The sequence below is a fragment of the Heteronotia binoei genome, chromosome 17 (assembly GCF_032191835.1).
Source record: "Heteronotia binoei isolate CCM8104 ecotype False Entrance Well chromosome 17, APGP_CSIRO_Hbin_v1, whole genome shotgun sequence".
NCBI classification, from domain to species: Eukaryota; Metazoa; Chordata; class Lepidosauria; order Squamata; family Gekkonidae; genus Heteronotia; species Heteronotia binoei.
Genome location: NC_083239.1, coordinates 42,429,229 through 42,442,513, shown reverse-complemented (window position 1 = coordinate 42,442,513; position 13,285 = coordinate 42,429,229).

Here is a 13,285-nt window from a genome sequence, read left to right as displayed (position 1 = left end):
CCGTGGATCAAATTTCCATTATACCCTATGGGAATCAGTCTCCATAGAGAATAATGGAGTGCCCAGCAGACATTTCCCTCCCCCACACCACTTTCTGATGACCCTGAAGCAGGGGGACTGTCCCCACCTGAGGATTAACAACCCTATCTTTAACTGCTGCATCCATAGGAAATCAGGCAGCAGAGTAGTCTGAAAGTATGCAGAGTTTTTACTCATGACACTGTACAGTTTTACAAACACCATGTCAAGACTCTAGCATGAACAGCTAATGAGCTGAGGCCCCCTGCCTGGCCACATCACAACTCTCAGCACAACACTACTCCCATTAGATCCTGTTTACATGTCCCTATTTGTCCTTATGCTAGCTATCTCCTTTGTCCTGGGGGGGAAGCTTCTTGGGGCACAAGCAACTGGACATTATCTGCCATTCCTTTCCCCTGAAGAGCCTTTCTTGGTTGTCCCCCATCAAAGTATTAGCCCTGCTTAGCTTCTGTGAGCTGAGAAGATGGGGCTACTCATGACCATTCCACATCTCCATGGATTTATTTAGCTTACTTATTCTCATTTCTCTTTTAGACACAAAGCTGTGAAACTTGTGGAAAGCTTTAATCTGAGGCTCTGGAGAGCTGCTACCATCCAGAATGGACAGCGCTGGCTTTCATAAAACCAGCGGTCTGACTCAGTATAAGGCAGCTGCCTGTGGTCACATGAAGTCAGTGTCCTCTTTCCTGGTTCAGTCCCTGGACACACTTAGCCTAAAGTGGCCCTCTAGAAGGACCAGAATCCAATTCAATCACATTCTCAGACAATGAAATTATGAAGAAGAAGAAGAAGAAGGAGCAGGAGGAGGAAGAAGAAGATATTGGATTTATATCCTGCCCTCTACTACGAATCTCAGAGTCTCAGAAAAGACAACTGCAGATTTATACCCCGCCCTTCTCTCTGAATCAGAGACTCAGAGCAGCTTACAATCTCCTGTATCTTCTTCCCCCACAACAGACACCCTGTGAGGTAGGTGGGGCTGAGAGAGCTCTCACAGCAGCTGCCCTTTCAAGGACAACTCCTGCAAGAGCCATGGCTGACCAAAGGCCATTCAAGCAGCCGTAAGTGGAAGAGTGGGGAATCAAACCCGGTTCTCCAAAATAAGATTCCGCACACCTAACCACTCACCAAATGACCCAGACAAAGCTGGGTTTTTTTCTCACACACAACTAATAATAATAATAATAATAAACTTTTATTTATATCCCGCCCTCCCCGCCAGGGCAGGCTCAGGGCGGCTCACAGGATATGGTGCATACCATGACACACACAAAGACACACATGCACTGTTCAGAGCACCTCTGCTCACCTATGGCGACGTAAGCAGTTACCGCAACACATCTGGTCTCCCCACCGGTGCAGTTGATGGTCACTTCCTGGCATTCCATTGAATTAATAGTAAAGCAGGCCGGGCATTGCACTCCGTTGGGGGGAAATTTCTGACGCTTGGGCACTGCAACAAGTAAGCCTGTTAGCTTGTGGCTCCATCCCACAGTTATTGCTGCCTTTAAGAAGTTTCATTTATGAATGAATTTGAACACAAAAATGGAATGGAAGCAACCAAAACAGAGAGTTAGACAGAAAAACAGAAGAACATAAGAGATGCCATGTTGGATCAGGCCAATGGCCCATCCAGTCCAACACTCTATGTCACACAGTGGCCAAAAAACCCAGGTGCTATCAGGAGGTCCATCAGTGGGGCCAGGGCATTAGAAGCCCTCCCACTGTCCCCACCACACCCCAAGCACCAAGAATACGGAGCATTACTGCCCCAGACAGAGAATTCCAACAATACACTGTGGCTGAAAGGCACTATTGGACCTCTGCTCAATTGCAATAATTCAGATTGAACTCTGTACTTGACTATGAAAAATCTAGTACAGGGGTCAAGAACAATTGCAATAATTCAGACTGAACTCTGTACAGGGGTCCTGAGCGTGGTGCCCATGGGCAGTGTTCCCTCTAAGCTGAGTTAGCATGAGTTAGCGCACAGATTTTTAGCCTCCGGTTCACACATTTTTGTCTTAGCTCATGAAGAATGGCCCCAGAGCACAATAATTTATGTAGCAGCTCACAACTTTAATGCCAGCAGCACACAACTCTAATGCCAGTAGCTCACAAAGTAGAAGTTTTACTCACAAGACTGCAGCTTAGAGGGATCATTGCCCATGGGTGCCATGAAACCTGTCAATACTTTTCTTTATGCTCACCAAGTAGGTGGGGCCTGGTGGGGGGCTTGCCCAGCAGGGATACTGAAGAGGCAATGAAGATCTGAATGGCTATGCTGATTAAAATCGCCTTGTCTCAATGGCACCTCCTATCTCAGTGTTTGTTTTATTCTCTCTCCCCCTTCTCTCCTAGTGCATTTTCTCATTCCCTCTCCTTCTCTTCACTAGAGTGTCCTCTCTGTGTGGCTCCACTTCCTGCAGCAGCCATTTTGTGCTTGCTCCCACTCCCCTGGGTCAGAATTCCCCAGGTGCTCACAAGCTTGAAAAAGTTGGGGGACCCTCCCCCTCTTCTACTTCCTCCTAAACTCCCAGACCAGGTTGTTGTGAGATGAACCAGAGGAAAGAAGAGTAATGTTTGCTGCCCTAAACTCAGCGGGGGGTTTTGTATCAGGAACTCCTTTGCATATTTGGCCACGCACCCCTGATGTAGCCAATCCTTCTGGAGCTTACAATAGGCCTTGTAAGAAGAGCCCCGTAAGCTCTTGGAGGATTGGCTACATCAAGGGGGTGTGGTCTAGTATGCAAAGGAGTTCCTGTTACAAAAAAAAAAAGCCCTGCCTAAATTATACTCTGCCAGGATCCAGATTGGAATTCCATATAGAAGATGATTTATAACCTTTATCTGAAAAAATCTGTAAAGCAGCTGGGACAAAATGGTTCCCACTGTGGAAATGGAATCAAGAGATCGCAGACAGTTGATTCCTTACAGCTCTAAAAGCTGCTTTCTGGATAAAGGACCAATTAAGTTGATGGTGGAAAAGAAGGCCCAAATATCTGAAGGATTTAACCTGTTCAACAAGTTTCCCATCCACCCTCCATAGACAGCAACTTCTTGATCCTGTTATTTCTAACCTCTCTGGCCCTCCGGAAAGAATTATCCAGTATTTAAACATGATGATAAATCGGCCGGTTTGACTGCATTGGTGGCTGAGTGTTTGGCTATTGTACTGTATAAGAGTTATTCTATATCTAGGAAAAGAGCCCCGTGGCGCAGAGTGGTAAAGCTGCAGTGTTGCAGTCAGAGCCCTCTGCTCATGACCTGAGTTCAATCCCAGCGGAAGCTGGTTCAGGTAGCCAGCTCCGGGTTGACTCAGCCTTCCATCCTTCCGAGGTCAGTAAAAGGAGTACCCAGCTTGCTGGGGGGAAAGCGTAGATGACTGGGGAAGGCAATGGCAAACCACCCCATAAAAAGTCTGCCATGAAAACGTTGTGAAAGCAACGTCACCCCAGAGTCGGAAACGACTGCTGCTTTCACAGGGGACTACCTTTTACCTTTTTTATATCTAGGAAAAGGCAATGAGTACTTGATTAATTCTGTTTTTAGCATTTTTTTCCTTAGTGACATTGTCTTAATCGCTTCCTTCATTTTAGATCCTGTTTGTATTTTTATTTATTATTTTATTATGCCATTAAAGGTCTTGAACTTGAACTATACTCTGAGGTCGTTTCAAAATGAGAATAGATATTTTTGTTTCAAGACTGTAAGTAATTGGAGACTGGCCCAACCAGTATCGAGAGTGAAGGACTTTCCTATCCCATAGCAACAGCTTCCCCAAGCTCACATCTTCCTCTTCCAGACCTTCATTAACAACAACCATTCAATATAAAGGAGAGGCATTTAAGAAGAAGAATTGCAGATTTATACCACACCCTTCTCTCTGAATCAGAGACTCAGAGCGGCTTACAATCTCCCATATCTTCTCCCCCCACAACAGACACTTACATGTGATAGGTGTGTCATTGCAGAGGTCAGTGTAGCAACAACTGGCGCCTGTACGGAACATCCCATTATTTACAGTGGTAGCGCTTATGAAGTTGCCCAAGCAGAAACTGAGTGGAGTACACTGCCTGAAGGTCAGGTTGTATTCCATGATAGGTGAGCTGACTGTGAATGGAAATTGCAGATATCGTTTCTGTTACCTTAGATCAGCAACAATTCTAGGAAATCATGTCTCTTAATTCAACTTTGAAGGCAGAATTTGGGGATAAACATGTTTAATATGTTGCTTAATAGGGAGCCCCGTAGTGCAGAGTGTTAAAGCTGCAGTACTGCAGTCCTAAGCTCTGCTCACGACCTGAGTTCGATCCCCGGCGGAAGCTGGGTTTTCAGGTAGCCAGCTCGAGGTTGACTCAGCCTTCCATCCTTCCGAGATTGGTAAAATGAGTACCCAGCTTGATGGGGGGAAAGCGTAGATGATTGGGGAAGGCAATGGCAAACCACCCCATAAAAAGTCTGCCGTGAAAATGTTGTGAAAGCAACGTCACCCCAGAGTTGGAAATGACTGGTACTTGCGCAAGGGACCTTTCCTTTCCTTTCCCCTTCATGCGGTTAATTTTAGGGGGGGGAAGTCATTCACATCTCCTGCGCTGTGTTGTCAAGATCTTTGACAACTGAACTCTGAACTGGGGGGATATATTCAATGATGGGCATTTATAGAATTTGGGACGGACTTTGGCTTGCTGAATCAAATTGCAAGTGATTTATTAATTATTCGCTTATTTCATTATTATGCCACAGTTTGATATTGTTGGCATTGACTTTGTTCTGTGGAACTCTTGGGTTCGCCTACCTGGAGGCTGGCAACCCTAGAAATCGCCAGGGATACCAGGTAATAGACCAAACTAGCTAGCAAGAATCAGAGCTGGATTAACAATTAGGTCAAGTAGACACTGGCCTATGGGCCCCCATGCTTTTAGGGGCCCTGGGCCAGCTCCCCCCACACCGGTTTTCCTCCTGCTTGCAGTCCTCCCAGACTGCACACACAGCCAGCAACTGAGCAAGTCTTTGCGCGACTTGCCTGGTGCGGCTGCTGCTGCCGTTGTTGCCAAGTTTGCCTCTCCCTGCCTCTCCCCCGCAGCTTAGTAAAAGGGGCTTTTAAGAAGGTGCCTGCAGGCTGTGTTGGATTATGTATCTGTTCTGTATGTCCTTTGCAATGTTCTAAAGTTCCAGTCATTACAGGGTTAACACTATGCATGATTCCCTATTGTCTGCATGACCTAGGAAGAAGATACTGACTGCTGTCAATCAAGATCTAGAAGCGGGAAAACTGGTTTGTTCGGTTGGTCAGTTTGTCAGATGACTTCCTTTGTTCAGGCAGAGAGGTCAAGGAGAGGGAGGAAGTATGTGGTCTTTAATGTCTTAGGATGTAGTTCTTAAGAGTTTGTTATTTTCACCTCCCAGTACCCTTTCCCTGTAGAAATAAATATGTTTTTTGCTTTCAAGTTAAATGCCTCTCACTTTGGGGGTGGAGCCAAGAGCCTCTCACTTTGGGGTGGAGCCAGGAGCAAGGTTGTGACAAGCATAATTGCCATCACAATTCTCAGCATAGCATCCAGTACCTCTCCTCAAAATACCCTCCACGTTTCAAAAGATTGGACCAGGGGGCAGGATGGAGGGAAGGCATTTAAAAGGTATATAGTCCCTTTAAATGCTTTCCCTCCATCCTGCCCCCTGGTCCAATCCTTTTGAAACTTGTAGGGTATTGTGGGGAGAGGTACTGGATGCTATGTTGAAAATTGTGTTTCTTTACCTCAAACAACAGCCCCCCCCCCCACAAGAGCCCCAGATACTCATGGATCAATTCTCCATTATACCCTATGGGAATTGATCTACATAGGGAATAATGGAGTGCCCAACAGACATTTTCCTCCCCACTCCTCACTTTCTTATGATGCCGAAGCAGGGGGAGGGCTTCCAAACCAGGGGATCGCTGCCCCCACCTGGGGACTGAGAAAAGGGGGGGGATGGGATGCAATAAAGAAAACAATAAAATCCAAATCCAACAAATTTTTACAAAATTTTAAATAGTGAATTTCACACAAAACATTCATATATCCACTGGATGAGACAATCATAAACAATCCCCAACTACGGTATGCATCTAAGCACACAACAAGATTTTATAGAATAGAAATGAATTCCAACAACCAAGTGCTTAGTGCAAAAAAGTGCTTGTATACTAAAGTGCCAATATTTGATCCATCAGTCCATCTCCATTTCCTGAAGACTCCACAAGATCCACCACGGTGATACGCCCTTGAAAGGATCTTTGTGTGCTTGTATGAGCTACTTTATATTCTGATAATGTGGGTGGGTATAAACAGTTTTATTAGTAACATATGGTAGTAGAACTATATCTACAACTTATAAAAAGCTTAAGATTAAAAAAGAAAAAAAATCATTCTACCCCACATCTTACTTTCCTCCCACCCCTCCCCCTCCCCCAATACTTGACCCCCGCCAGTGTTAAAGGTTTGCAAGGACTTCGGACACCCCTCTTTGATACTAAGAGCTTTTTCTTTTGTATTCCAGAAAAGTTATGAGTGCAGCTTGATGGTAGTGAGATGAATTTTCCCTATAGATCAAGGGTTTTCTTCTCTGTTTAGTGTAAAGTTGTGGGAGCAATTAGGGAGGGCGAGTTCTTGCCCTGTTCTTTGTTGTTGGAGATGAGTGCTGTGAAAACAGCATTCCAGGTGTTTCTCTCATTTTTTCCCCTGTCTTTTCTCCTCCCTTACTTATTTTATTTCTCTTAGAAAATCCACCCTTTTTGCTTATTAAAGACAGCTAGCTTTTCAAATAGGTGCCTAAAGTTATCAACATTTGCTAATAAGACATGCACATCATAACTACTCATTTAATTCAAAAGACTCTCATGGTTAATGAGAAGCTGGTTTTATTTTCGTTAACCTTGAGACTCCTTTGTAACATAGATAGAGAACAGTTGTCAATATACAGCTGCTGTCGTTATATACAGAAACCTCTTGCCTAATAAGATAGTATTGAAGACCAGAATGTGAACTTTTCTCTCTTTTCTTTTTTTTCTTCCTTTGTTGTTTGGTGTAAATTAAAGATATATAGAAGTGGTTTTGTATGATCACAGATAAAAATCCAGAATTTCCCACTAAATAGTAGGATTCCATAGTATATCAAAAAGTTTGTAGACTTTAAAGGTACTATGTACTGCTTTGGGTTACTTGCAGGTATAATGAGTTATACTTTTTTTTCTTCTTGCTGTAGTAATAAACGTAATCTATTTTTTGTATTTTCTGTACCTTATCCCTGATCCTTCCCCCAATTCCCTAATCTTCCTGTTAAAACTTAATAAAACTTGCTTATTCATACAAGAAATTGGAAACAGCACAACAAACTACAAGCCGGCTCCAGGCTCTGTCAGAGGTGGATATTGTAGAGTCATCAGGAAATGGACATGGACTAACAGATTCAATATTGGCACTTTAGTAAATAAGCACTTTTTTGTACTAAGCACTTTGTTGGAATTGATTTCTATTCTATAAAATCTTGTTGGGTGCTTAGATGCATATAGTTGGGGATTGTTTATGATTGTCTCACCCAGTGGAAGTGTGAAATGAATGTTTTGTGTGAAATTCACTCTATTTAAAATTTTGTAAAAATTTGTTGAATTTGGATTTTAATGTTTTTGTTATTGCATCACGGTTTCCCCCCCCCTGTTCGCAACCTCTCCGTGATTCTCCCTATTGATATTGGATTTCTCACCTGGGGATTGGCAACCTCAAATACTGGCAAGGATTAAAGGAACAGAGGTGTTGACCCCCACCCCCCCTGCAATTTCTGTCTGCTTCTGTCATTTTTTTGTCTCATCAGGAGAATCTATCTGTGCGGATGTGGTACTCCCAAGATTTCATGGGTCAGCATGCGGTGCTCCTCCAAGATTATTTCAGTATAGGGAAATGGCACAGGAGGGAAAGGTAAAAGCACCCTGTTCCCATCTGGGATAGTCCTGATCTAAATCACACCCTGCGTGTCTGGGAATTGAGTTCCAAGTGGGGAACTTGTAAGTGCATGTCTGACCAACCTCATGGCTGGCTTGGACTCCTCCCAGAGCGAGTGTATTATGTTCATAGCCCCTAATTGTGTGGAAGAATTGCACTAAATTTGGCGTATTAAATTAACTTGTTGAGGACAGAGTTCAGAAATATCTCGTCTATACTGACAAAAATATGATTTAATGCTGAAGGGACCAAGAGATGAGCATGTCACTCCTGAAAGTTCTTCTCAGTTACCTAGTGTGGTTTCAGATACTGATGAAATACAGGCTTCTTTGTCAGCTTCACATTCCTCAATTTCTGGGGTCGCACAGTTGTCTCCCAGGCAATGATAACAGATCAGTGATGCACCTACAGAAATGAGAAAGAGGGTGTTGGTGGCTGTAAAACTTCAGTGCTGTCTGTAGATCACAGAATAGCTGACAAAAATATTTCCAGTTAAGAGAGTCCAATGGTACAAAATTTCTCTATTCTGCAGGAATTGGATCCTCCCCCCCCCCCCATTCTAGAGCAGAGTTTAAAGGTGTTGGGCTGCTTCCAAACCAAGGTGAATTCCGTGGTGGTCATATTGCCAATGGAAATATGTTCGGAATTGCCCTTGTAAGAAGCTTTCTAGAGGGAGCAGAATAACGCTTTTTTTCTCCATTCTTAGCTGTGGTTTCCCTTTCACACTGGATCTGCATTGACACTGCTGTATTCTCAAGTGACCCTCTGGATTCTCTGCCCTCCCATTGTTTCGTTTTTGTTTTGATGGGCATGGGTAGTGTTCTATTGAGACAACATAATACCCTTTAAAAACCTTTCTAGAGAACTTTCCATGGCTTTGCAGAGGTACTTTTGAAAGATCCCGTCTCCCTTGTCTAAAAAGTACGCTGAGGCATGGACTTATTATGATGTTTCCCTTCATCCCTAGATGGGAGTTCTTTTTTCATCTTTTTACAAAGGAAGGAAGGAAGAGGAGAAGGGTTCCGTGACGCCACTAATGATGCCACCAATGGGGACAGCACTTTCCCTTGAAAATCTTGATTATATGAGGCACACTTGGAAGAAAACAGACTCCACAACTGGGAAAGTGCAGGAGGGCAGATATGCAGAAAAATGCTCAAACGGCTTTCAATCAGTGTTCCCTCGAAACTGAATTAGTCTGAGCTAGCTCACAGTTTTTTAGTCTCCAGTTTACATATTTTTGCCTTAGCTCAGGAAGGATGATCCCAGAGCAAATTAATTTACAACTTTGATGCCAGTAGCTCACCAAGTAGATTTTTTGCTCACAAGACTCTAGTTTAGAGGGAGCATTGCTTTCAATGCTTGCAGATTGAATGCCAAGAAAATCAAGAGTGAGTTGAGTGTGTGGAAATGCCCCCTCTAATTGACTGAAGTGAGCTTTGAATCTCAAAAGCTGATATCTTGGGAAACATTGTTGTTCTTTAAAGGGCTAGTGGGCTTTGTTCTACTGTCACACTCAACAAAGCTACCCTCCTGACTGTACCCAGTTCCTTATAAACACTTTGAAAACATGCCCTTACTTTCCCCTTCCTTGTATAAATGATATTTATATCAGTTACTGAAGCAAGCAAGGGAACTATGCCACATTAGAAACTTCATTGATGTCATTACCATTTACCTTGCCTAAAATGACCAAATCCCTTGTACTGGCCTATTCCCTTTCCAGAGGCAATAAAAAGCGTGCAGCTTGTCTGGTTTTCCACTCACCTGGGGAAAGAAGGGCCAAAAAGAGGCAGATGCTCAGGAGCGCCTTCATAGTAGAAAGAGTGAGGAAGAACCAGGGAAGACTCAGATCAGAGAGGGATCCACTAAGGCAGCTGATGTTCCACCTTGCAGTCCAACGGGGGAATTTATAAGGCCAAGGCAGGAGCTTCAGGGCAGTAACGAGAAACAGGCTCAGTGGGGTACAACAAGTGCCTGCAATCAAGATTGTACATTCTGCTGCTTTGAGAAACAGCTGAAATATATTTCCAGCACTCCCGGTATTTGTTCCTTAGGGCCCCATGTATAGCTAGAAAAAGGAAAGGTCCTCTGTGCAAGCACCAGTCGTTTCTGACTCTGGGATGATGTTGCTTTCACGTTTTCACGGCAGACTTTTTACGGGGTGGTTTGCCATTGCCTTCCCCAGTCATCTACGCTTTCCCCCCAGCAAGCTGGGTACTCATTTTACCAAACTCGGAAGGATGGAAGGCTGAGTTTACCTTGAGCCAGCTACCTGAAAACCCAGCTTCCACCCGGGATCAAACCCAGGTGGTAAGCAGAGCTTAGGACTACAGTACTGCAGCTTTAACACTCTGTGCCATGGAGCTCTTACATGTATAGCTAGAATAGGACCTAAAAAATGTAGATCACCTTGTCAGTGCCAGTGCCGGCCCCTGGGGCATGTGGTACCCCAGGCAAGCTACCTGCCCACTGCCCCACCACCGCTGCCCGCACTCCGTAGAGCCCCGACACGTGGTACCGCACTTCATGGCCCGCCTACCCCGGCCCGATCAGAGTAGTGCTGCGACAAGGCTCGGCCCTACCCACTATGCAAGGACCCAGGCTTCTTCTAAGTTGTTTGAAGAGTGCGCTGGAGAAAGCTTCTCCCCCCTCGCTTCCGGAACCAGAAGTAAGCGAGGAAAAAAACTCCTCCAGTGTGCTCTTCAAACAACTTAGAAGAAGCCCGGACCCTTGCAAAGTGCATAGGGCTGAGCCTCATTGCTTCTCTAATCGTGCAGGCAGAGGGGCGGAGCATGGCACAGTGCTGCGCTAGCTGGGGAAGGGAATGGAGAGGGTGGGTGGTGGTGGCAGCAGCAGCAGTGGTGGGGAGACAAATAGGCAATTGTCTTGGACGGGGGGGAGCCCAATTCAGCACCCCCCCTTCCCAGTGCCCTAGGCAATTGCCTAGTTTGCCTATTGGGCAAGCCGGCCCTGGTTGATGCACATCACGATCCACAAACAAAAACCATCTAGCAGCTTTTATTTGAAGTTCAATTCTAAGCAAAGTCAATGGGCATATTTAGAAGGTTATATCCAGGCCTTGAATTCAGCAGCAGCTCAAAGGAGCACAGCTCCTGAACCTTTCTGAGGGTTCCCCCTCCTCCTTCCCACCTTGCCCATTGAATAGTAGGTGCAGTGGCATAACAATCCCTGGATGAGCTCCATCACCTATTTTCCTACAAAACGACCCCTGGATATAACTCTGCCTAGAACAGTCTGTAAATGGGTTGTTTTCAGACATTCCTCATCAGGGCTTTTTTGAGCAGGAACGCAGTTCCGGCTGACTTGGTGTCAGGGGGTGTGGTCTAATATGCAAATAAGTTCCTGCTGGGATTTTCCTAAAAAAAGCCCTGTGCAAAACAATGGTGATGCCGAGTGTGTGGCCTAATATGCAAATTAGTTCCTGCTGGACTTTTTCTACAAAAAAGCCCTGTTCCTCATTATGGCAGTCTTCTTTTCTGAGGGCCTTGAAATCTTACAGGTGGGCTGCAGGGATTGAGGCCAGAGGTCTCAAAGGACTCTGGGGTGATGTTGCTTTCACAACGTTTTCACGGCAGACTTTTTTACAGGGTGGTTTGTCATTGCTTTCCCCAGTCATCTACACTTTCCCCCAGCAAGCTGGGTACTCATTTTACTGACCTTGGAAGGATGGGAGGCTGAGTCAACCTCGAGCTGGCTACCTGAACCAGCTTTCACTGGGATCGAACTCGGGTCATGAGCAGAGGGCTCCGACTGCAGTACTGCAGCTTTATCACTCTGCGCCACGGGGCTCTTATAAGAGAGTAGAAAACAGTAGTTAAGAGACATGAGGGTGAACCTGGCTGACTGAAGCTGTGGAGAAGAACAGCTTTAATCTTGGCCTTCCTTGGGATTCACGAAACTGCCTTATCTTGGTTTGCCTCATTTCTGCAGTCAGAGGTGGACACAGTCAGAGGGTGTTCTTTGGGGGCAGGGAGTATTTTGTGTGGCCCTTGGTTTGTGGTGTACCCCAGAGATCAGTCCTGTCCCCAAGGTTGATTAACATCTGCCTGTGCCCCCCAGTGGTGCTTGTCAGGAGGTTTGAGGTTGGTTGTCACCAATATTCTGATGACACTCAGCTCTTCCTCCTATTGGATAAACAGCCAGAAGTCTTCGGGCCTCTCCCAATACGAGCCCTCGCAGGCTCTGAGGCCGGCTTCACAACATCTTCTTGTGATTCCTGGTCCTAAGGATGCCTGACTGGCTTCAACAAGGGCCAGGGCCTTCTCGGTCTGGGCCCCTACCTGGTGGAATGAACTCCCGCTGGCGATCTGGGCCCTGTGGGACTTATCCAAGTTTTGAAGGGCTTGCAAGATGGAGCTCTTCTGCCAGGCTTTTAATTGCTCCAGCTGACGTCCTCTGAAGTCATTGCTTCCCCCCAGCACTCTGCTGTCAAGGTGCTCAAGTTTTTGCTGAAACCTTCCAGCCTATATGTTGTTGTTTGGCTAGCTGCCAGTTGTGTGGATGATTTTTTTTTTTATGTGACTTTTGTACTTATGATATTGTTTAATTTAATGTGGGTTCTTCAATGCTGTTTTAATGCTGTGAGCCGCCCTTAGCCCGCTTGTGGGATTGTTGTTGTTGTTCAGTCACACAGTCGAGTTCGACTCTTTTCAACCCCATGGACAAAGTCACGCTAGGCCCTCCTGTCTTCCACCATCCTCCAAAGTCTGCTCAAATTCGTGTTTGTTACATCAGTAATCCTGTCCAGCCATCTCATCTCTTGTCGTCCCCTTCTTCTTTTGCCTTCTGTCTTTCCCAGCATCAGGATCTTCTCCAGTGACTGCTCCCTTCTCATTGGGTAGCCAAAGTATTTGAACTTCAGCTTCAGCATCTGACTTTCCAGGGAAAAGTCTGGGTTTATTTCCCTTAGGACTGACTGATTTGATCTTCTTGCAGTCCAAGGGACTCTCAAGATTCTTCTCCAGCACCACAGCTCAAAAGCATCTATTCCTCTGCACTCGGCCTTCCTTATGGTCCAGCTCTCACAGCCATACATTACTACTGGGAATACCATCGCTTTGACTATGGACTTTTGTTGGCAGGGTGATGTCTGTACTTTTTATTAAACTTCCCAGATTCACCATAGCTTTCCTCCCAAGTAGCAAACAACTTTTAATTTCATGGCTACAGTCACCATCTGCAGTGATCTTGGATCCCAGAAATGTGAAGTATGTCACTGCTTCCATGTCTTCTCCTTCTAT